Raw genomic sequence first — 24,616 nt, 5'->3', positions numbered from 1 at the left:
ATAGAAAACCTTTGGAGGGAGTTGAAAGTCCGTGTTGCCAAGCGAAAAGCCAAAAACATCACTGCTCTAGAGGAGATCTGCATGGAGGAATGGGCCAACATACCAACAACAGTGTGTGGCAACCTTGTGAAGACTTACAGAAAACGTTTGACCTCTGTCATTGCCAACAAAGGATATATTACAAAGTATTGAGATGAAATTTTGTTTGTGACCAAATACTTATTTTCCACCATAATATGCAAATAAAATGATAAAAAAACAGACAATGTGATTTTCTGGATTTTTTTTTCTCAGTTTGTCTCCCATAGTTGAGGTCTACCTATGATGTAAATTACAGACGCCTCTCATCTTTTTAAGTGGTGGAACTTGCACTATTGCTGAATGACTAAATACTTTTTTGCCCCACTGTATGTTTGGGGTTATTGACCTGCTGGAAAACCCATGACCTAAGACACAAACCCAGCTTTCTGACACTGGGCACTTCATTGCAACCCAAAATCCTTTGGTAATCTTCTGATTTTATGATGCCTTGCACACAGTCAAGACACCCAGTAAAAAAGGCAGCAAAACAACCCCAAAACATATTTGAACTTCCACCATATCTGACTGTAGGTACTGTGTTCTTTTCTTTGTAGGTCTCATTCCATTTTCAGTAAACAGTAGAATGATGTGCTTTACCAAAAAGCTCTATCTTGGTCTCATCTGTCCACAAGACATTTTCCCAGAAGGATTTTGGCTTTTTCATGTACATTTAGGCAAAGTTCAGTCTAGCTATTTTTATGTCTCTGTATCAGTAGTGGGGCTCTCCTGGGTCTACTGCCATAGCGTTTCATTTAACTTAAATCTTGATAAATAGTTTGCACTGACACGAATGGACTCTGAGCCTGAAGAACAGCTTGAATTTCTTTGGAATTTGATTGGGGCTGCTTACCCACCATCCGTACTATCCTTTGTTGCAACCTTTCATCATTTTTCTCTGTTGTCCATGTCCAGGGAGATTGGCTACTGTACCTTGGATTATAAACTTCTTAATTATGTTGCACATCGTGGACAAAGGAACATCAAGATCTCTGGAGGTGGACTTGCAACCTTGAGATTCTTGATAATATTCAACAATTTTGATTCTCAATTTTTCAAACAGTTCTCTTCTTTCTGTTCTCCATGCTTAATGTGGCACACAAAGACACAATATAGTCAACTACTCCCATTTTTATCTGGTTTCACGTGTGATTTTCATATTGTCCACACCTGTTACTTGCCACTGGTGAATTTGAACAAGCATCACATGCTTGAAACAAAGTTGTTTATCCACAATTTTAGAAAGGTACCAACAATTTTGTCTGGCCCATTTTTTTTTTTTTTTTTTGAAATTATGATTTTTATTTATTTTTTACGCATAAAAGAAATAAACATATGTATATTGCAAAAAATTGCAATATTTTTCTGGAAGAAATATTTTCGCCCATGACTGTATCTATCACTCCAAGTGCAAGGAACGTATCAGCTCTATAGAAATATGAAAATTCTGCCTGTCACGGAGCACAGTCCAAGCACATTAGTTGTTTGTGACTTTACTTGCAGCATGTGATGACCTTTGTCCTGCAGGTTACATTGCCCTAAGAAGATATTACGACTACTACACCTGATTCTAACTGAAGAGACAGAATCACAGGTAAATATATAAAATCCTATATAATCTACATAAATATAACATTTTACATAGCACAACTAACAAACAATTATTAGTAGTAAGTCATTATTACTTTTACACCTTTGCAGCACCATGTCTATAATATTTCTGCAGCGTCACTTCTGCAGCTACCTCCACTCCTGTTATTTATGTACTACTTGTATAATCATTGCTATCTTTTATTGTTTTCTTTTGATAATTTTCTTTTGGTTTTTAACCCTTTTGCAACACATACCGCACATATACAACAGAAGTGCACTATCCCTATATACAATATGGAAGGTCGGGGAGCTAAGCCCACTCCATACATGGTGGGAAACGTCTGTGTTATACGGTCGGCACCTGAGAATAACAGCTCAGCTCTGATCACAATAGTTTAATGTCTGAGATACCGGTGTAAATTGTGACAGCAGTATTAAGATATTAGGCATAGCAATGAGCGAACTAGTTCGGAAAACGTTCGCCATTCTCAAATTCGGCGCGAACGTAGCACGTACAGATTCGTGTTCGGATTCCCGATCATTTTCCTCAAAATCGGCAAAATTCTGCTAAAGTTCTGTAAATGATAGTTTCCGCTAATGCTTGTGGTAGTACTTTGGAGAGGATAGTGGTGCTGTATGATGAGCGGGGGTCACGGGGGGACATGTTTGATGAGGGGAGGGGTGGGGAGAGGTCAGAGGAGCGGCGGCGGACTGTTATTCTTTTTTTAATTAACTTAATGTGTGAAGATTCAGGCAGCTAATAAGAGCGCAGAAACAACGTCCAGACAGAAGGGCTTCTGTCATTGGCTGCTGCTAGGCGATTTATTCTTAGCTAGTTCAGATAGATAGGATCCTAATCCTAATCCTGTCAAATTGCCCTTCCAGCATCTAAATCTGGAGCGCTAATTCTGTGGTGCAGCCACAGGTCGGCACTTCAGCATATAAATCCATAGTGCTGCTGATTCTGGGTTCCAGCCACATTATCCCAAGCAAATAAATACTGATTGCAAATTAAGTGACATGTGACTGACAGATCTGGGCCTAAAGAGAAACATCAGCTTAAAAGAGGGGAAGGGTACATCCAACATGAGTGGGAAAAAGCAAGGTCATGGTGAAAGGGGGAAAAGGCTTGGCATTTGATGTGTACGTGCAGGGCCGCCATCAGGGAATTACTACCCTTACTGGTGTACAGGGCCCCGTGAGCAGAAGCAAGGAGGAGGGGCCCAGACTGGGTGAGATATGCCAGCACCGTGTTTCACTCACTCCGGGCCCACCACTTTTCTTCTGCACAGCGGGCTCCAGTGCAGGGACGTCACTTGTCAGTTACATTCGGGGCCTGAGTCCTGGATCAAAAGCGTGATGCTCCAAACCTCCTGAAGGCACGTTCTTCCAGAGCAGCCTTTTCTGACTCTGATCCTGCTCCTGGGAGCACAACACATAGATGTAGACATATGGACTACTGATTTTTTTACCAAGAAGGAGCTGGAACATTTCCTCTGTTTTCTTTAGTTAACAGGTACACCATCCGGGTAGCGCATAAGGTGCACGGGCCCAGCACACGGGAGAGAGGGGGCGGACGAGGGTCCCCGCCACCTTCTTACACCCCTCCCCCGTAAAACATGTCCGTCCCCGGGCATGACGACCTCTGGATGGGTAAACCATTAATAAAACATCAGGATAACAAATTTCAGTTACAGCAAACGTAAGAGTCGCAGTCTCTCACTCAAAACGGGTCTGCCGAACCAAGCTCTCCCCCTCCCCGCTTTGACCACCACGGGCTTAGCAGCAAATAGGTGCGCTGGGCTTTATCAGGGGGCCAGGCCAAGGTACAAACAGGGGACACAGTTCCAGGTAAAGAGAGTCTCTTCCACAGCCGCACACACGCAGTCAGTTAACCCTCCTAGGGTCTCCAGGCCCGTGGTCCAGCAAGGAATGTGCAAATGTGTGCAAATAAACTTGGATGAGGGGAAAAACAATGTACAGTCCTTCAATTGTGAATGTGGTGGTCACTCCTGACCAGAGGCGTAGCTAGGGTTTTGGTTCGGGGGGGGGCGAAGCTTCTGAGTGGGCTCCTAACCAGGTAACCTTCATTACAATTCGGTGACGTGCCCTAATACTGGAGGAGAACGTCAGCAGATGACCGCACTGTTAGGGTACCGTCTCACAGTGGCACTTTGGTCGCTACGACGGCACGATCCGTGACGTTCCAGTGATATACTTACCATCTCGTTGTGTCTGACACGCTGCTGTGATCAGGGACCCAGCTGAGAATCGTACGTCGTAGCAGATCGTTTGAAACTTTCTTTGGTCATCAAGTGTCCAGCTGTGGCGGCATGATCGCATCGTGTAACAAAGGTGTGAACGATATTGTATACGATGTAATGGGTGGAGGAGCTTGATATGTAGGAGCGCCAAATTCTCCACCTCCTGTTTGCTGATTGGGCGGTACAATACTCATTCGACAGACGTGATACTATTGTTCCCGGCCGATAAAACTGCGGCTCTCGAGCACTGTATTCTTTTCTCTCCAACCAATGCGCTCACAGTAACCAACGGCCAATCATCGCATTACAGGTGTAGTTAGCTAGCAGCACAACATGCCCCTCGTGAACAACGTCACGCATAGATTATGCAAAATGTGCTCTGAATTGTGAGAGCACCTCCTGTGTGACATGCCCGTACGACTGTCCCGTACGACTTCTACATCGCAAATACGTCATGAAATTATCGCTCCAGCGCCGTGCATTGCGAAGTGTGACCGCAGTCTACGAAGCTGGAGCGATAATGGAGCGACGCTGGAGCGTCACGGATCGTGCCGTCGTAGCGACCAAAGTGCCACTGTGAGACGGTACCTTTACTGAAGATAATCTCTATATAACGACCGACATGGATATTACCGCCATATGGTCAGTGGTAGATACCAGTCCTACAGATCATATAAGAGATCGCAGCAGAGTTACAGATAATGACCTACCGCTGACATCCTTTCTGATGGAATCGTTCATTTTTCCCATCTTTTCCGTCTGGCCCAGACTGACACAACTTCTTCCAGCCAGGACTCGTCTGCAGAGAATACAACAAAGACACATTTCACTTTTCATATTCCAGTCCCATCACCATCTCTTCCCAACCTGCACAAACTCCTTATCCTGCTGATACTCCAATACTGAGCCTCTGCCGTATGTGTCCCTATTACTGCCCCTGATACCCCAATACTGAGCCGCTGCTGCCATATGTGTCCCTATTACTGCACCTGATACCCCAATACTGAGCCACTGCTGCCATATGTGTCCCTATTACTGCACCTGATACCCCAATACTGAGCCGCTGCTGCCGTATGAGTCCCTATTGCTGCACATGATACCACAATGCTGAGCCGCTGCTGCCGTATGTGTCCTTATTACTGCACCTGATACCACAATACTGAGCCGCTGCTGCCATATGTGTCCCTATTACTGTACCTGATACCCCAATACTGAGCCGCTGCTGCCATATATGTTCTTATTACTGGCCCTGATACCCCAATACTAAGCTGCTGCTGCCGTATGTTTCCTTATTACTGCACCTAATACCCCAATACTGAGCCGCTGCTGCCGTATGTGTCCTTATTACTGCCCCTGATACCCCAATACTGAGCCGCTGCTGCCATATGTGTCCTTATTACTGCACCTGATACTCCAATACTGAGCCGCTGCTGCCATATGTGTCCTTATTACTGCACCTGATACCCCAATACTGAGCCGCTGCTGCCATATGTGTCCTTATTACTGCACCTGATACTCCAATACTGAGCCGCTGCTGCCGTATGTGTCCCTATTACTCCACCTGATACCCCAATACTGAGCCGCTGCTGCTGTATGTGTCCCTATTACTGCACCTGCTGTGCGGTTCTCTGTGCCTTCTAAATTTGAAAGCACCCCTCTATAATATTGTAACGCCGGGTGCAAGTGCCCTAGAAAACAGTGCCCACATTTTGCTCCCTAGAAAGTAATATTGCCATGTGTGCCCCTTTCATAGTCACAGTAACCTGAGTTCCCCTATAACAAGAAGTGCCCACTTTACATTTAATAATGTCCCGAGTCTGCCCCTGTACAGCTCCCCTATACAGTATAATGCCCCCTCACTGTATAGTACCATCCACACAGTATACTGACCCCTTAGTAGCCCCCAAACTGTTTAATAGCTCCAACACTGTATGATGGCCCCTTCACTGTAACTCATCAAAGAGAATGAAGACTTCCTAGACAGAACAGAAGCATCTCTACTGGTCACAGAAGGTGAAAAAAGTGTCAGAGAACCTCCAAAAGCAGATGAGTGGAAGCATGTGACCAAAAGAAGCAAGAAGACCATGGAGAAATCACCAACCACACAACTGAAGAACCGATATCAAATCTTTGTAGAGGATGCGATGGCACACCTAATGAATGAATGAATGAATGGATGAAGCACTACCAGCAAGCAAAAAAGAAAAGGGTGCACAGCAACAAGTGACAGCAAAAAGTACAGCCAAGAAGCAACGACGAGTGGTGGTGGTGGGAGACTTACTACTGAGAGGCACAGAAGCAGCCATCTGCAGACCGGACATAACCGCAAGAGAAGTATGCTGCCTTCCAGGTGCGATGATCAAGGATGTGACCGATAGGATACCAAAGCTCTTCAGCTCCAAGGACGTCCACCCATTTCTTCTGATACATGTTGGCACCAATGACACGGCAAGGAAGGACCTACCGACAATCTGCAAGGACTTTGAAGAGTTGGGGAAGAAAGTAAAGGAACTGGATGCACAGGTAGTTTTTTCTTCTATCCTTCCAGTAGACGGGCATGGCACCAGGAGATGGAACAGGATCCTTGATGCGAACAACTGGCTAAGACGATGGTGCAGACAACAAGGATTCGGATTCCTGGACCACGGTGTGAATTACTTGTACGATGGACTCCTCGCCAGAGACGGATTACACCTCAACAAACCTGGGAAACACACATTCGCCAGAAGACTCGCTACACTCATCAGGAGGGCGTTAAACTAGAAGAAGAGGGGAAGGGAAGAAAAACATTAGACTCGAACAAAGAAGACCCAGGAAAACATACTCAGAAGGGAGGTAAGAACATTTCTAAAACAATCCACAGCGAGGAGATTGGAACAAAACAAAATCCTCTAAACTGCATGCTCGCAAACGCCAGAAGCCTGACAAACAAGATGGAAGAACTAGAAGCAGAAATATCTACAGATAACTTTGACATAGTGGGAATAACCGAGACATGGTTAGATGAAAGCTATGACTGGGCAGTTAACTTACAGGGTTACAGTCTGTTTAGAAAGGATCGTAAAAATCGGAGAGGAGGAGGGGTTTGTCTCTATGTAAAGTCTTGTCTAAAGTCCACTTTAAGGGAGGATATTAGCGAAGGGAATGAGGATGTCGAGTCCATATGGGTCGAAATTCATGGAGGGAAAAATGGTAACAAAATTCTCATTGGGGTCTGTTACAAACCCCCAAATATAACAGAAATCATGGAAAGTCTACTTCTAAAGCAGATAGATGAAGCTGCAACCCATAATGAGGTCCTGGTTATGGGGGACTTTAACTACCCGGATATTAACTGGGAAACAGAAACCTGTGAAACCCATAAAGGCAACAGGTTTCTGCTAATAACCAAGAAAAATTATCTTTCACAATTGGTGCAGAATCCAACCAGAGGAGCAGCACTTTTAGACCTAATACTATCTAATAGACCTGACAGAATAACAAATCTGCAGGTGGTCGGGCATCTAGGAAATAGCGACCACAATATTGTACAGTTTCACCTGTCTTTCACTAGGGGGACTTGTCAGGGAGTCACAAAAACACTGAACTTTAGGAAGGCAAAGTTTGACCAGCTTAGAGATGCCCTTAATCTGGTAGACTGGGACAATATCCTCAGAAATAAGAATACAGATAATAAATGGAAAATGTTTAAGAACATCCTAAATAGGCACTGTAAGCGGTTTATACCTTGTGGGAATAAAAGGACTAGAAATAGGAAAAACCCAATGTGGCTAAACAAAGAAGTAAGACAGGCAATTAACAGTAAAAAGAAAGCATTTGCACTACTAAAGCAGGATGGCACCACTGAAGCTCTAAAAAACTGTAGGGAGAAAAATACTTTATCTAAAAAACTAACTAAAGCTGCCAAAAAGGAAACAGAGAAGCACATTGCTAAGGAGAGTAAAACTAATCCCAAACTGTTGTTCAACTATATCAATAGTAAAAGAATAAAAACTGAAAATGTAGGCCCCTTAAAAAATAGTGAGGAAAGAATGGTTGTAGATGACGAGGAAAAGGCTAACATATTAAACACCTTCTTCTCCACGGTATTCACGGTGGAAAATGAAATGCTAGGTGAAATCCCAAGAAACAATGAAAACCCTATATTAAGGGTAACCAATCTAACCCAAGAAGAGGTGCGAAACCGGCTAAATAAGATTAAAATAGATAAATCTCCGGGTCCGGATGGCATACACCCACGAGTACTAAAAGAACTAAGTAATGTAATAGATAAACCATTATTTCTTATTTTTAGGGACTCTATAGCGACGGGGTCTGTTCCGCAGGACTGGCGCATAGCAAATGTGGTGCCAATATTCAAAAAGGGCTCTAAAAGTGAACCTGGAAATTATAGGCCAGTAAGTCTAACCTCTACTGTTGGTAAAATATTTGAAGGGTTTCTGAAGGATGTTATTCTGGATTATCTCAATGAGAATAACTGTTTAACTCCATATCAGCATGGGTTTATGAGAAATCGCTCCTGTCAAACCAATCTAATCAGTTTTTATGAAGAGGTAAGCTATAGGCTGGACCATGGTGAGTCATTGGACGTGGTATATCTCGATTTTTCCAAAGCGTTTGATACTGTGCCGCACAAGAGGTTGGTACACAAAATGAGAATGCTTGGTGTGGGGGAAAATGTGTGTAAATGGGTTAGTAACTGGCTTAGTGATAGAAAGCAGAGGGTGGTTATAAATGGTATAGTATCTAACTGGGTCGCTGTGACCAATGGGGTACCGCAGGGGTCGGTATTGGGACCTGTTCTCTTCAACATATTCATTAATGATCTGGTAGAAGGTTTACACAGTAAAATATTGATATTTGCAGATGATACAAAACTATGTAAAGCAGTTAATACAAGAGAAGATAGTATTCTGCTACAGATGGATCTGGATAAGTTGGAAACTTGGGCTGAAAGGTGGCAGATGAGGTTTAACAATGATAAATGTAAGGTTATACACATGGGAAGAAGGAATCAATATCACCATTACACACTGAACGGGAAACCACTGGGTAAATCTGACAGGGAGCAGGACTTGGGGATCCTAGTTAATGATAAACTTACCTGGAGCAGCCAGTGCCAGGCAGCAGCTGCCAAGGCAAACAGGATCATGGGGTGCATTAAAAGAGGTCTGGATACACATGATGAGAGCATTATACTGCCTCTGTACAAATCCCTAGTTAGACCGCACATGGAGTACTGTGTCCAGTTTTGGGCACCGGTGCTCAGGAAGGATATAATGGAACTAGAGAGAGTACAAAGGAGGGCAACAAAGTTAATAAAGGGGATGGGAGAACTACAATACCCAGATAGATTAGCGAAATTAGGATTATTTAGTCTAGAAAAAAGACGACTGAGGGACGATCTAATAACCATGTATAAGTATATAAGGGGACAATACAAATATCTCGCTGAGGATCTGTTTATACCAAGGAAGGTGACGGGCACAAGGGGGCATTCTTTGCGTCTGGAGGAGAGAAGGTTTTTCCAGCAACATAGAAGAGGATTCTTTACTGTTAGGGCAGTGAGAATCTGGAATTGCTTGCCTGAGGAGGTGGTGATGGCGAACTCAGTCGAGGGGTTCAAGAGAGGCCTGGATGTCTTCCTGGAGCAGAACAATATTGTATCATACAATTATTAGGTTCTGTAGAAGGACGTAGATCTGGGGATTTATTATGATGGAATATAGGCTGAACTGGATGGACAAATGTCTTTTTTCGGCCTTACTAACTATGTTACTGTAATCTCTACACTGTATGATGGCCCACTAGATAGCCTCCATATAGTATAATGCACCAGATTACCCTAAATATAGTATAATGCACTCCCCATAGGTCTCCATATAGTATTATGCACTCTCCATAAGCCTCCATATAGTATAATGCACTCCCCATAGGACTCCATATAGTATAATGCACTCCCCATAGGTCTACTCTGTAGCACAAGGCAGCACCCATAGGCAGACTCTACAGCACAAGACAGCGCCCTGTAGTATAAGACAGCACCCTATAGGTAGACCCTGTAGTATAAGACAGCACCCCATAGCCAGACCCTGTAGTATAAGGCAGCACCCCTATAGGCAGATCCTGAAGTATAAGGCAGCCCCCTATAGGCAGATACTGAAGTATAAGGCAGCACCCCTATAGGCAGATCCTGAAGTATAAGGCAGCCCCCTATAGGCAGATCCTGAAGTATAAGGCAGCCCCCCTATAGGCAGATCCTGAAGTATAAGGCAGCCCCCCTATAGGCAGATCCTGAAGTATAAGGCAGCCCCCTATAGGCAGATCCTGAATATAAGGCAGCCCCCTATAGGCAGATCCTGAAGTATAAGGCAGCCCCCCTATAGGCAGATCCTGAAGTTTAAGGCAGCACCCCAATAGGCAGATCCTAAAAGCCTCCATATAGTATAATGCACTCCCCATAGGACTCCATATAGTATAATGCACTCCCCATAGGTCTACTCTATAGCACAAGGCAGCACCCATAGGCAGACTGTATAGCACAAGACAGCACCCTGAAGTATAAGGCAGCACTCTTATAAGCAGATCCTGAAATATAAGGCAGCCCCCATAAAAAAAAACAATAAATACTCACCTCTCTTGATCCTTGTTCCAGCGGTGCTCCGACCTCCTGCTCATCTTCTGACAGCGGGCGCCGGGTGGTGACGTCATCGCACCCACTGTCAGCGTCGGCATCGGTGAAGCCAGACGCTGACAGGGGGATGATGGGAGAAGGAGCGCAGCTCTAGTCCTTCCCTCATCAGTGCAGTGACAGTCGGGGGACCCACTACTGGCACCAGGCCCGCCCTGGCCTGCTCAGGGGCCCCATAGCGGGCGGCAGAGCAGGGAGATCGATTCTCCCTGCTCTGCCGCAGAAGGTAACTGTATCGGCGCGCTGCTCCTGACGCCTTAGCCATTTGGCGCCATACAGGGCTCACTGCCCTCTCAGGAATGGGGCACAGTCCCTCGCACTTTCTACAGGTGCACATGGCACCGCTCAAACACTGTACTTGAAGGGGCCACATTAGTCCATGGATCCGCTGGAGGGGATGCAGAGCTGGAGGAGCAGTGGGGACTCCTCCTCCAGCAGATCCTCATCCCACAGCTCCCAGAGCCTCAAGCTCTGCTGTAACATTTGCGACCGCCTCACTATGTCTAGGCACCTCTCTCTCATGCGCATCTTCAGAAACTGTGGCAGCAGCAACGGGCCGTTCAATACAGAGCCTTCGGTGGTGGGTTTGCCTCTGGACAGGTTGAGGTGCTGGACCACACCGCTGGTAATCCAGCCAGCTGTAGTTCCCCCGCCTGGGCGCTGTAATTCCTTAACAATGCGGTGCTCTCGCTGCTTCTCTCAGATCACGCTCTGGATCCACTGGGCCTTCAAAGGGCATCCGGGGCTCCTCCACATATGCAGCACAGGCGCCGGAAAGGACAGGTGCGGGCCGGAAGGCAACTGGCACCACCGACACTGGGGACAACGGTGGAGATGGGGGGTTGGGGCGCGACCAGAGATATTGGAGGGGCCACAGGAGGGGAAACAGCAGTAGCCGGGGTGGTAGGTCATTCGGACGGACAATTCCTACTCACCGCCACTGCCTCCGATTACAGTCCTCCTGTGCAGTCACGGGAACCAGGGATGGTGGCTGCAACAATTCCCCTCAGCGCAGCCTCTAATGTCCTCTGGGCTCCTTCCGTTTTGGCTCCTTCAATCTCGCAGGTAATGGCATCCCTCTTGCAAGCATGCTGTCTGATCTCTCTGGGTTCCACCCATTCGTGGGTGAGGTCACTTTCTGCTGCTCCACCCATTTCTACTGGTGAGATGGGGAGGGCGGCAGCTCCTTTTTCACATGCACCCATTTAGGGCGGGCACTCTTCACAAAGGGATGTGGCTTTCTTGTTTTTGGTGCCCAGATGCTTCCCTGACGCCCACGAAAAGAAGCCTTATCCTTAGTTTTCGCACCAACGGCCGCCATCTTTTCAGCAGCGGTCTGCGCCATCTTTGCCTCCTTTATAACAATTACTGCTGTGCAAATTCCAAAAGTCCTTCCCTGCGGACTTGTAGTTGCGAGGTCGTGGGGTCTATCCTGCCGACTACGCCAAGTGTAACAAGGAGGCCCGGGGTGGTAGTCCCAGCCGAGTCAGCTAAGCTGGGTGCACAGAGATATACCGGAGGGACACAATCCTCAGACACAACTTGCAGTCCAACAGGGAAGAAAACTTAATAACAGAGATGAAATGAAGCACAACACTGGCTTCCTCCTTCCCTAGCAATGTCCGCGACCGTACCCACAACAGCCATCGTCGCCGATAAAAGCAGTAGTCCATATGCCGGATCTGGATGCTTGAAGTCCCTTCGGTGGAGCCCTTACAAAGTCCTGAGGCCCGTGTTAAGGTCCTTAAGTCCTGGGCAACAGATTCTATCCCTTCCTGGGATCTGGCAATGCTCGTGTCACTGTCCTTTAGTCCGGGGCAGCAGTCTTTCCCCCTTCTGGGGATTGGTCAGCTTAGATTTCCCCCAGCCGGGGGTCCTTGCTGTCCCTGACTGGGACAGGCATCTTGCCTAAGGCCATGCTGCCTGGGCTGTAACTTGCAGACAGGGACTTCCTGTCTGCTTGAATCTGCTGGCTCAGCCCCCTAAATTAACCCTAGACTAACCCTACACTACAGACATCATACAATACAATGGTAGAACATTTGAACAAGGCAAACACAGCACATACATTACAATGATGCAGCATAAAAACATTATAAGCACAGTACATAAACACAACAAGAGAATAGTAAACAGGTACACCATCAGGGAACCGCATAAGGGCCTACCACATGGGAGAGAGGGGGCAGGCGAGGGTCTCCACCACCTGGTTACAACTGAAGTATTGCAGTGAATTGTGCAAGAGATCGCAAGTTCAAATCCTATCAGGGGATGAAAAAAAATGTGAAAATTGTAATATATACCCATACATACAGCGGCATGTAAATGTTTGAGCATACCTGGTCAAAATTACTGTTATTGTGAACAGTTAAGCAAGTTGAAGATGAAATGATCTCTAAAAGGCCTAAAGTTAAAGATGACACATTTCCTTTGTATTTTAGGCAAAACATGTATTTTATCTTTTACATTTTTAAAAATTACAAACAGGAAAATGGGCCAATGCAAAAGTTTGGGCACCCTGCATGGTTAGTACCCAGTAGCACCCCCTTTTTCAGGTATCACAGCTTGTAAACACTTTTTGCAGCCAGACGAGTCTTTGATTTCTTGTTTGAGGGATTTTCATCCATTCTTCCAGTAGAATAAGTTTTTCTCTTTCATCATCCATGTACAATCTGTTTTTTTTACAGCAGCAGTTATTAATCTCTAAGTCTACTTTCACACTAGCGTCGTACTCGGCCCGTCGCAGTGCGTCGGGCCGACGTACCGACGCTAGTGTTGTTTGCGCTGCACAACGGGTGCAGCGGATGCAGATTTTCAGCGCATCCGCTGCCCCATTGTGAGGTGCGGGGAGGAGGGGGCGGAGTTCCAGCCGCGCATGCGCGATCGGAAAAGACGTTCATCGACGCAGCAAAAAACGTTGCAAGCAACGTTTTTTGCTGCCGACGGTCCGCCACAACATGACGCAACCGTCACACGGCGGTTGCGACGTGTGTCAATGCGTTGCAAATGCGTCGCTAATGTTAGTCAATGGGGAAAAAACGCATCCTGCAAGCACTTTTGCAGGATGCGTTTTTTCGCCAAAACGACGCATTGCGACGTATTGCAAAAAACGCTAGTGTGAAAGTAGCCTTAGAAGACCATTACAAGCCGCTTGTGTGCTGAGTTAATACTAAGCAATCATCTGCCCCATGACTTGGTAGGTTGTGAGTGGTCGTCTCATCAGTATTTCTCACCTGAGCTTCCTCCATCTTTGTTAAGTTAGTTTGCTGCATCCTGATAGCGCATTAGTTACTGTGACCCGGTCAGGTAAATAATGCTCCCTTTTTTTTGGGGGGGGGGGGCAGGGTGCTCAAACATTTGCATTGACCCATTTTCTTTTTTGTAATTTGTAAAATGTAAAAGATTAAAATATATATACACTCACCGGCCACTTTATTAGGTACACCATGCTAGTAACCGGTTGGACCCCCTTTTGCCTTCAGAACTGCCTCAATTCTTCGTGGCATAGATTCAACAAGGTGCTGGAAGCATTCCTCAGAGATTTTGGTCCATATTGACATGATGGCATCACACAGTTGCCGCAGATTTGTCGGCTGCACATCCCAAAGATGCTCCATACAAGGCAGGATGGATCCATGCTTTCATGTTGTTTACGCCAAATTCTGACCCTACCATCCGAATGTCGCAGCAGAAATCGAGACTCATCAGACCAAGCAACGTTTTTCCAATCTTCTACTGTCCAATTTCGATGAGCTTGTACAAATTGTAGCCTCAGTTTCCTGTTCTTAGCTGAAAGGAGTGGTACCCGGTGTGGTCTTCTGCTGCTGTAGCCCATCTGCCTCAAAGTTCGACGCACTGTGCGTTCAGAGATGCTCTTAGGCCTACCTTGGTTGTAACGGGTGGCGATTTGAGTCACTGTTGCCTTTCTATCAGCTCGAACCAGTCTGCCCATTCTCCTCTGACCTCTGGCATCAACAAGGCATTTCCGCCCACAGAACTGCCGCTCACTGGATTTTTTTTCTTTTTCGGACCATTCTCTGTAAACCCTAGAGATGGTTGTGCGTGAAAATCCCAGTAGATCAGCAGTTTCTGAAATACTCAGACCAGCCCTTCTGGCACCAACAACCATGCCACGTTCAAAGGCACTCAAATCACCTTTCTTCCCCATACTGATGCTCGGTTTGAACTGCAGGAGATTGTCTTGACCATGTCTACATGCCTAAATGCACTGAGTTGCCGCCATGTGATTGGCTGATTAGAAATTAAGTGTTAACAAGAAGTTGGACAGGTGTACCTAATAAAGTGGCCGGTGAGTGTATATATTGTTTTTTGCCTAAAATACAAAGGAAATGTGGAGTTCGGGTCTTGGAAAATTTTTGCCACAAGCCAATTTTTTGTTATATAAGTTCAGATTTTTTTTAACCGCTAAAATTAGAACAATAATAATAAAAAAAAATACAAGTTTAGTATTAATGTAATCATACTGCAGGTAGGTTCGCACGAATGCAAAAAAAATAATCCAGACGAGTAGGACAATTTTTTTTCATTCATCATCTGTATGCAGTCTGTTTTTTTACAGCAGTAGTTAATCGTTTAGAAGACCGTTTACAGTATCCTACGTTACAGAATTGAAATTTATCCATAAAGATCAGATGTTAGGCCGGGGACACACTTAACGTATAAAAAAACGGTCCGTTTTTCACGGCCGAGAATCGCACAAATGTTTCAAAAACAGTGATCCGTGTGCAGTGCGAGGATGCGATTTCCTCGCATCAAATGATCCGTGTGACATCCGTATGGCATCTGTATGCCGAGATTTTCTCGCAAGCTTGCAAAACCGACATCTAATGGATTTATGTGCTCAAATGTTCGGGAAAACATATATACAGTATATATATATATATATATATATATATATATATATATATATATATATGTCATTGAGACACATATATATATATTCTGTATTTATATTTCATTCAGCGCGATATCTGTGAAAAGCCGGTAATTCAATTGCCGGCTTTGCATTTCTCCTTCACAAACCCAACAGGATATGAGACATGGTTTACATACAGTAAACCATCTCATATCCCCCTTTTTTTTGCATATTCCACACTACTAATGTTAGTAGTGTGTATGTGCAAAATTTGGCCGCTGTAGCTGCTAAAATAAAGGGTTAAATTGCGGAAAAAATTGGCGTGGGCTCCCGCGCAATTTTCTCCGCCAGAATGGTAAAGCCAGTGACTGAGGGCAGATATTAATAGCCAGGAGAGGGTCCATGGTTATTGGCCCCCCCGTGGCTAAAAACATCTGCCCCCAGCCACCCCAGAAAAGGCACATCTGGAAGATGCGCCTATTCTGGCACTTGGCCACTCTCTTCCCACTCCCTGTAGCGGTGGGATATGGGGTAATGAAGGGTTAATGTGTTATGACCCCAATGGCAGAGGGTCTCAAAAGTACATACCAAGTCTGCAAACACAAAAAACCAGCTCATAGGGCAGTGGTAACTGGGCTGACCATATATCTAATCCTAGCACCACAAATAGCAGCAGCCGGGGAACGTGCCTACGTTGGTTCTAGACGTCTCGCGCCAGCCGGAGAACTAACTAACCCTAGAAGGGAAAAGATAGACCTTTCTTGCCTCCAGAGAAAAGACCCCAAAAGTTGGATACAAGCCCCCAACAAATAATAACGGTGAGGTAAGGAGAAAAGACAAACGTAAGAATGAACTAGATATTTAGCAAAGAGAGGCCCACTGACTAATAGCAGAATATAGTAAGATGACTTATATGGTCAGCAAAAACCCTATCAAAATTTCCACGCTGGATATTCAAGAACCCCCGAACCGTCTAACGGCCCGGGGGGAGAACACCAGCCCCCTAGAGCTTCCAGCAAAATCAGGAATCACATTTAGTACAAGCTGGACAAAAATAAGAGCAAAGCAAAAAACCAAAAAACAAGGAAGCAGGACTTAGCTTAATTTTGCAAGATCCAAGACCAGCAGACAGGAGCAAACAGAAAGGAACTGATTACAACGATGCCAGGCACTGGACTGAGAAACCAGGAAGTTTATATAGCAACACCCCTGGACTAACGACCCAGGTGGGTGCCAAACTGAGGAAATACAATCCCAGAGTCATATCACTAGTGACCACAAGAGGGAGCCAAAAAAGTCTAATTCACAACAGTACCCCCCCTTTAAGGAGGGGTCACCGAACCCTCACCAAGACCACCAGGGTGATCAGGATGAGCAGCGTGAAAGGCACGAACTAAATCGGCCACATGCACATCAGAGGCAACCACCCAGGAGTTATCCTCCTGACCATAGCCCTTCCACTTGACCAGATACTGAAGCCTCCGCCTGGAGAGACGAGAATCCAAGATCTTCTCCACCACGTACTCCAACTCGCCCTCAACCAACACCGGAGCAGGAGGCTCAACAGAAGGAACCACAGGTACAACGTACCGCCGCAACAAAGACCTATGGAACACGTTGTGAATGGCAAACGACACCGGAAGATCCAAGCGAAAGGACACAGGATTAAGGATTTCCAATATCTTGTAAGGACCGATGAAGCGAGGCTTAAATTTAGGAGAGGAGACCTTCATAGGAACAAATCGAGAAGACAGCCATACCAAATCCCCAACACGAAGTCGGGGACCCACACCGCGGCGGCGGTTGGCAAAACGCTGAGCCTTCTCCTGTGACAACTTCAAGTTGTCCACCACATGATTCCAGATCCGCTGCAACCTATCCACCACGGAATCTACCCCAGGACAGTCAGAAGGCTCCACATGTCCCGAGGAAAAACGAGGATGGAAACCAGAGTTGCAAAAAAATGGTGAAACCAAAGTAGCGGAACTAGCCCGATTATTAAGGGCAAACTCAGCCAACGGCAAGAAGGTCACCCAATCATCCTGATCTGCAGAAACAAAACACCTCAAATAAGCCTCCAGAGTCTGATTAGTTCGCTCCGTTTGTCCATTAGTCTGAGGATGAAAGGCAGACGAAAATGACAAATCAATGCCCATCTTAGCACAAAAGGATCGCCAGAACCTGGAAACAAACTGGGATCCTCTGTCAGACACAATATTCTCAGGAATGCCGTGTAAACGAACCACATTCTGGAAGAACAAAGGAACCAGATCGGAAGAGGAAGGCAGCTTAGGCAAAGATACCAAATGGACCATCTTGGAAAAGCGATCACATACCACCCAGATGACAGACATGCCCTGAGACACCGGAAGATCTGAAATGAAATCCATGGAAATGTGTGTCCAAGGCCTCTTCGGGACAGGCAAGGGCAAGAGCAACCCGCTGGCACGAGAACAGCAAGGCTTAGCTCGAGCATAAGTCCCACAGGACTGCACAAATGACCGCACATCCCTGTTGTGAAATTGGATTTTGGGCTCCCCCGGTGGCCACTGGTGGAATTGAACTTGTGTGCATCATCCCCTCTGTTCACCTGTTCCCATCAGGATGTGGGAGTCGCTATTTAACCTTGCTCCTCTGTCACTTCCATGCCGGTCAACATTGTAATCAGAAGCCTTTCTGTGCATGTTCCTGCTACCAGACAACTTCCAGCTAAGTCGGACTTTTGTCCTTGTTTGTTTTTTGCATTTTGTTCCAGTTCACAGCTGCAGTTTCGTTTCTGTGTCTGGAAAGCTCTTGTGATCTGAAATTGCCACTCTGATGTTATGAGTTAATACTAGAGTCTTAAAGTAATTTCAGGATGGTGTATTGATAGGGTTTTCAGCTGACCATGAAAGTACCCTTTCTGTCTTCCTGCTATCTAGTAAGCGGACCTCGATTTTGCTAAACCTATTTTCATACTACGTTTGTCATTTTCATCTTAAATCACCGCCAATATATGTGGGGGCCTCTGTCTGCCTTTCGGGGAAATTTCTCTAGAGGTGAGCCAGGACTATATTTTCCTCTGCCAGGATTAGTTAGTCCTCCGGCCGGCGCTGGGCGTCTAGGGATAAAACGCAGGCTACGCTACCCGGCTACTGTTAGTTGTGCGGCAGGTTTAGTTCATGGTCAGTTTAAGTTTCCATCCTTCCAAGAGCTAGTTCCTATGTATGCTGGGCTATGTTCTCTTGCCATTGAGAACCATAACAGTTTGACCGGCCCACAAAGGGTTAAATTAATTGGCAGAGAAAGGAGAGAAAAAAGAAGTCTGCTGAAAAATTTTTTTTTTTTTTTTTTTTTCCTTCAGTTCTGAGTGTGCTTTCAATTGAATCACTTGCAAGTCTGCCTATATTGCAGCCTTCCTCTCTCTCTCTCCTTCTAATCCTGGAATGGCTCTGTGTTCACCTGTTTAAAATGGATATTCAGAGTTTAGCTGCAGGTTTGAATAATCTCACCACGAAAGTTCAAAATTTACAAGATTTTGTTGTTCATGTTCCTATATCTGAACCTAGAATTCCTTTGCCTGAATTTTTCTCGGGGAATAGATCTTGCTTTCACAATTTCAAAAATAATTGCAAGTTGTTTTTGTCCCTGAAATCTCGCTCTGCTGGAGATCCTGCTCAGCAGGTCAGGATTGTGATTTCCTTGCTCCGGGGCAACCCTCAAGATTGGGCTTTTGCATTGGCTCCAGGGGATCCTGCGTTGCTCAATGTGGGTGCGTTTTTTCTGGCCTTGGGGTTGCTTTATGAGGAACCTCATTTAGAGCTTCAGGCGGAAAAAGCCTTGAGGTCCCTATCTCAGGGGCAAGATGAAGTTGAAATATACTGCCAAAAATTCCGTAAATGGTCTGTGCTTACTCAGTGGAATGAGTGCGCCCTGGCGGCGAATTTCAGAGAGGGTCTCTCTGATGCCGTTAAGGATGTTATGGTGGGGTTCCCTGTGCCTGCGGGTCTGAATGAGTCCATGACAATGGCTATCCAGATCGATAGACGTCTGCGGGAGCGCAAACCTGTGCACCATTTGGCGGTGTCTACTGAGAAGACGCCAGAGAATATGCAATGTGATAGAATTCTGTCCAGAAGCGAACGGCAGAATTTTAGACGAAAAAATGGGTTGTGCTTTTATTGTGGTGATTCAACTCATGTTATATCAGCATGCTCTAAGCGTACTAAGAAGCTTGATAAGTCAGTTTCAATTGGCACTTTTCAGTCTAAGTTTATTCTATCTGTGACCCTGATTTGTTCTTTATCATCTATTACCGCGGATGCCTATGTCGACTCTGGCGCCGCTTTGAGTCTTATGGATTGGTCCTTTGCCAAACGCTGTGGGTATGATTTAGAGCCTCTTGAAACTCCTATACCTCTGAAGGGGATTGACTCCACCCCATTGGCTAGTAATAAACCACAATACTGGACACAAGTAACTATGCGAATTAATCCGGATCATCAGGAGATTATTCGCTTTCTTGTGCTGTATAATCTACATGATGTGTTGGTGCTTGGATTGCCATGGCTGCAATCTCATAACCCAGTCCTCGACTGGAACGCTATGTCTGTGTTAAGCTGGGGATGTAAGGGGATGCATGGGGACGTACCTTTGGTTTCCATTTCGTCATCTATTCCCTCTGAGATTCCTGAATTCTTGTCTGACTATCGTGACGTTTTTGAAGAACCTAAGCTTGGTTCATTACCTCCGCACCAGGAGTGCGATTGTGCCATAGATTTGATTCCGGGTAGTAAATACCCTAAGGGTCGTTTATTTAATCTGTCTGTGCCTGAACATGCTGCTATGCGAGAATATATAAAGGAGTCCTTGGAAAAGGGACATATTCGTCCTTCGTCATCTCCCTTAGGAGCCGGTTTTTTCTTTGTGTCTAAGAAAGATGGCTCTTTGAGGCCGTGTATTGATTATCGGCTTTTGAATAAAATCACGGTTAAATATCAATATCCGTTGCCACTGCTGACTGATTTGTTTGCTCGCATAAAGGGGGCCAAGTGGTTCTCTAAGATAGATCTCCGTGGGGCGTATAATTTGGTGCGAATTAAGCAGGGGGATGAGTGGAAAACCGCGTTTAATACGCCCGAGGGCCACTTTGAGTATTTGGTGATGCCTTTTGGCCTTTCAAATGCCCCTTCAGTCTTTCAGTCCTTTATGCATGACATTTTCCGTGATTATTTGGATAAATTTATGATCGTGTATCTGGATGATATTCTGATTTTTTCGGATGACTGGGACTCTCATGTCCAGCAGGTCAGGAGGGTTTTTCAGGTTTTGCGGTCTAATTCCTTGTGTGTGAAGGGTTCTAAGTGCGTTTTTGGGGTTCAAAAGATTTCCTTCTTGGGATACATTTTTTCCCCCTCTTCCATCGAGATGGATCCTGTCAAGGTTCGGGCTATTTGTGATTGGACGCAACCCTCTTCTCTTAAGAGTCTTCAGAAATTTTTGGGCTTTGCTAACTTTTATCGTCGATTTATTGCTGGTTTTTCTGATGTTGTTAAACCATTGACTGATTTGACTAAGAAGGGTGCTGATGTTGCTGATTGGTCCCCTGCTGCTGTGGAGGCCTTTCGGGAGCTTAAGCGCCGCTTTTCTTCCGCCCCTGTGTTGCGTCAGCCTGATGTTGCTCTTCCTTTTCAGGTTGAGGTCGACGCTTCTGAAATCGGAGCTGGGGCGGTTTTGTCGCAAAGAAGTTCCGACTGCTCCGTGATGAAACCTTGTGCTTTTTTTTCTCGTAAATTTTCGCCCGCCGAGCGGAATTATGATATTGGGAATCGGGAGCTTTTGGCCATGAAGTGGGCTTTTGAGGAGTGGCGTCATTGGCTTGAGGGGGCTAGACATCAGGTGGTGGTATTGACCGACCACAAAAATTTAATTTATCTTGAGTCCGCCAGACGCCTGAATCCTAGACAGGCGCGCTGGTCGTTGTTTTTCTCTCGGTTTAATTTTGTGGTGTCATACCTACCGGGTTCTAAGAATGTTAAGGCGGATGCCCTTTCTAGGAGTTTTGAGCCTGACTCCCCTGGTAATTCTGAACCTACAGGTATCCTTAAGGATGGAGTGATATTGTCTGCCGTTTCTCCAGACCTGCGGCGGGCCTTGCAGGATTTTCAGGCGGATAGACCTGATCGTTGCCCACCTGGTAGACTGTTTGTTCCTGATGATTGGACCAGTAAAGTCATTTCTGAGGTTCATTCTTCTGCGTTGGCAGGTCATCCTGGAATCTTTGGTACCAGGGATTTGGTGGCAAGGTCCTTCTGGTGGCCTTCCCTGTCACGAGATGTACGAGGCTTTGTGCAGTCTTGTGACGTTTGTGCTCGGGCCAAGCCTTGTTGTTCTCGGGCTAGTGGATTGTTGTTGCCCTTGCCTATCCCGAAGAGGCCTTGGACGCACATCTCGATGGATTTTATTTCGGATCTTCCTGTTTCTCAGAAGATGTCTGTCATCTGGGTGGTGTGTGACCGTTTCTCTAAGATGGTCCATTTGGTTCCCCTGCCTAAGTTGCCTTCTTCTTCCGAGTTGGTTCCTCTGTTTTTTCAAAATGTGGTTCGTTTGCATGGTATTCCGGAGAATATCGTTTCTGACAGAGGAACCCAATTCGTGTCTAGATTTTGGCGGGCATTCTGTGCTAGGATGGGCATAGATTTGTCTTTCTCGTCTGCTTTCCATCCTCAGACTAATGGCCAGACCGAGCGGACGAATCAGACTTTGGAGACATATTTGAGGTGTTTTGTGTCTGCAGATCAGGATGATTGGGTTGCTTTTTTGCCTTTAGCGGAGTTTGCCCTCAATAATCGGGCCAGCTCTGCCACCTTGGTGTCTCCTTTTTTCTGTAATTCGGGGTTTCATCCTCGATTTTCCTCCGGTCAGGTGGAATCTTCGGATTGTCCTGGAGTGGATGCTGTGGTGGAGAGTGTTGTGAATTTGGATTCTGGGCTCCCCCGGTGGCTACTGGTGGAATTGAACTGGTGTCTTCATCTTCTCTGTTCACCTGTTCCCATCAAGATGTGGGAGTCGCTATATAACCTTGCTGCTCTGTTAGTTGCTTGCCGGTCAACAATGTTATCAGAAGCCTCTCTGTGCTTGTTCCTGCTCCTAGACAACTACTAGATAAGTTGGACTCTTGTCCATGTTTGTTTTTGCATTTTTGTTCCAGTTCACAGCTGTAGTTTCGTTACTGTGTCTGGAAAGCTCTTGTGAACAGGAATTGCCACTCTGGTGTTATGAGTTAATGCCAGAGTTTTAAAGTAATTTCTGGATGGTGTTTTGATAGGGTTTTCAGCTGACCATGAAAGTGTCCTTTCTGTCTTCTGCTATGTAGTAAGTGGACCTCAAATTTGCTAAACCTATTTTCATACTACGTTTGTTATTTCATCTTGATTCACCGCCAATACATGTGGGGGGCCTCTGTCTCCTTTCGGGGTATTTCTCTAGAGGTGAGCTAGGACTAATATTTTCCTCTGCTAGCATTATTTAGTCCTCCGGCTGGTGCTGGGCATCTAGAATCAACGTAGGCATGCTACCCGGCCACTGCTAGTTGTGTGTTAGGTTTAGTTCATGGTCAGCTCAGTTCCCATCTTCCAAGAGCTAGTTCCTATATATGCTGATGCTATGTTCTCTTGCCATTGAGAACATGACAGTTTGACCGGCCCACTAAAGGGTTAAAATCCTTGGCTGAGAAAGGAGAGAAATAGGAAGTCTGCTGAGATTTTTTTTTTTTTTTTTTTTCTCCTTCTAATCTTTGAATGGCTCTGTGTCCACCTGTTTGTAATGGATCTTCAGAGTGTAACTGCAGGTTTGAATAATCTCGCCACGAAGGTACAAAATTTGCAAGACTTTGTTTGTCATGCACCTGTATCTGAGCCGAGAATTCCTTTGCCGGAATTTTTCTCGGGGAATAGATCTGGGTTTCAGAATTTTCGAAATAATTGCAAATTATTTTTGTCCCTGAAATTTCGCTCTGCCGGAGACCCTGCACAGCAGGTCAGGATTGTGATTTCCTTGCTCCGGGGCGACCCTCAAGACTGGGCTTTCTCATTGACACCAGGGGATCCTGCGTTGCTCAATGTGGATGCGTTTTTTCTGGCCTTGGGGTTGCTTTATGACGAACCTCATTTGGAGCTTCAGGCAGAAAAAACTTTGATGTCCCTATCTCAGGGGCAAGATGAAGCGGAAATTTACTGCCAAAGATTCCGTAAATGGTCTGTGCTTACTCAGTGGAATGAGTGCGCCTTGGCGGCGACTTTCAGAGAGGGTCTCTCTGATGCCATTAAGGATGTTATGGTGGGGTTCCCTGTGCCTGCGGGTCTGAATGAGTCCATGACAATGGCTATTCAGATCGATAGGCGTTTGCGGGAGCGCAAACCAGTGCACCATCTGGCGGTGTCCACTGAGAAGTCGCCAGAGAGTATGCAGTGTGATAGAATTCTGTCCCGAAGCGAGCGGCAGAATTTTAGACGGAAAAATGGGTTGTGTTTCTATTGTGGTGATTCTACTCATGTTATATCAGCAAGCTCTAAGCGCACTAAAAAGCTTGATAAATCTGTTTCCATTTGCACCTTACCGTCTAAGTTTATTCTATCTGTGACCCTGATTTGCTCTTTGTCATCTATTACCACGGACGCCTATGTCGACTCTGGCGCCGCTTTGAGTCTTATGGATTGGTCCTTTGCCAAACGCTGTGGGTATGATTTAGAGCCTTTGGAGACTCCTATTCCTCTGAAGGGGATTGACTCCACCCCATTGGCTAATAATAAACCACAATACTGGACACAAGTAACTATGCGTATTAATCCGGATCACCAGGAGATTATTCGCTTTCTGGTGCTGTATAATCTACATGATGATTTGGTGCTAGGATTGCCTTGGCTGCAATCTCACAACCCAGTCCTCGACTGGAGAGCTATGTCTGTGTTGAGCTGGGGATGTAAGGGGGCTCATGGGGATGTACCTGTGGTTTCCATTTCATCATCTATTCCCTCTGAAATTCCTGAGTTCCTGTCTGACTATCGTGACGTCTTTGAAGAATCCAAGCTTGGTTCGTTACCTCCGCACCGAGAGTGCGATTGTGCCATAGATTTA

At 45.8% G+C, this 24,616-nt stretch overlaps 2 protein-coding genes across 2 annotated transcripts in view; one reads left to right on the top strand and one right to left on the bottom strand.

The window, feature by feature from the left end:
• Positions 1-24,616, bottom strand: part of LOC143804683 (acyl-coenzyme A amino acid N-acyltransferase 1-like) — a 230,288-nt gene that overhangs the window by 154,736 nt on the left and 50,936 nt on the right. The gene's annotated exons all lie outside the window — the stretch shown is intronic.
• The window catches only part of LOC143804692 (acyl-coenzyme A amino acid N-acyltransferase 1-like), a 93,052-nt gene continuing 70,039 nt past the window's right edge, over positions 1,604-24,616 (top strand). Inside the window, exon 1 of the mRNA XM_077283050.1 lies at positions 1,604-1,672. The gene's annotated coding sequence lies outside the window, so the exon portion shown is untranslated. The remainder of the gene's footprint in view (positions 1,673-24,616) is intronic.

This window comes from Ranitomeya variabilis, chromosome 1 (genome assembly GCF_051348905.1).
Source record: "Ranitomeya variabilis isolate aRanVar5 chromosome 1, aRanVar5.hap1, whole genome shotgun sequence".
NCBI classification, from domain to species: Eukaryota; Metazoa; Chordata; class Amphibia; order Anura; family Dendrobatidae; genus Ranitomeya; species Ranitomeya variabilis.
Note: the sequence above shows the minus strand (reverse complement) of the source record. Positions and strands in the feature narration are given on the sequence as shown.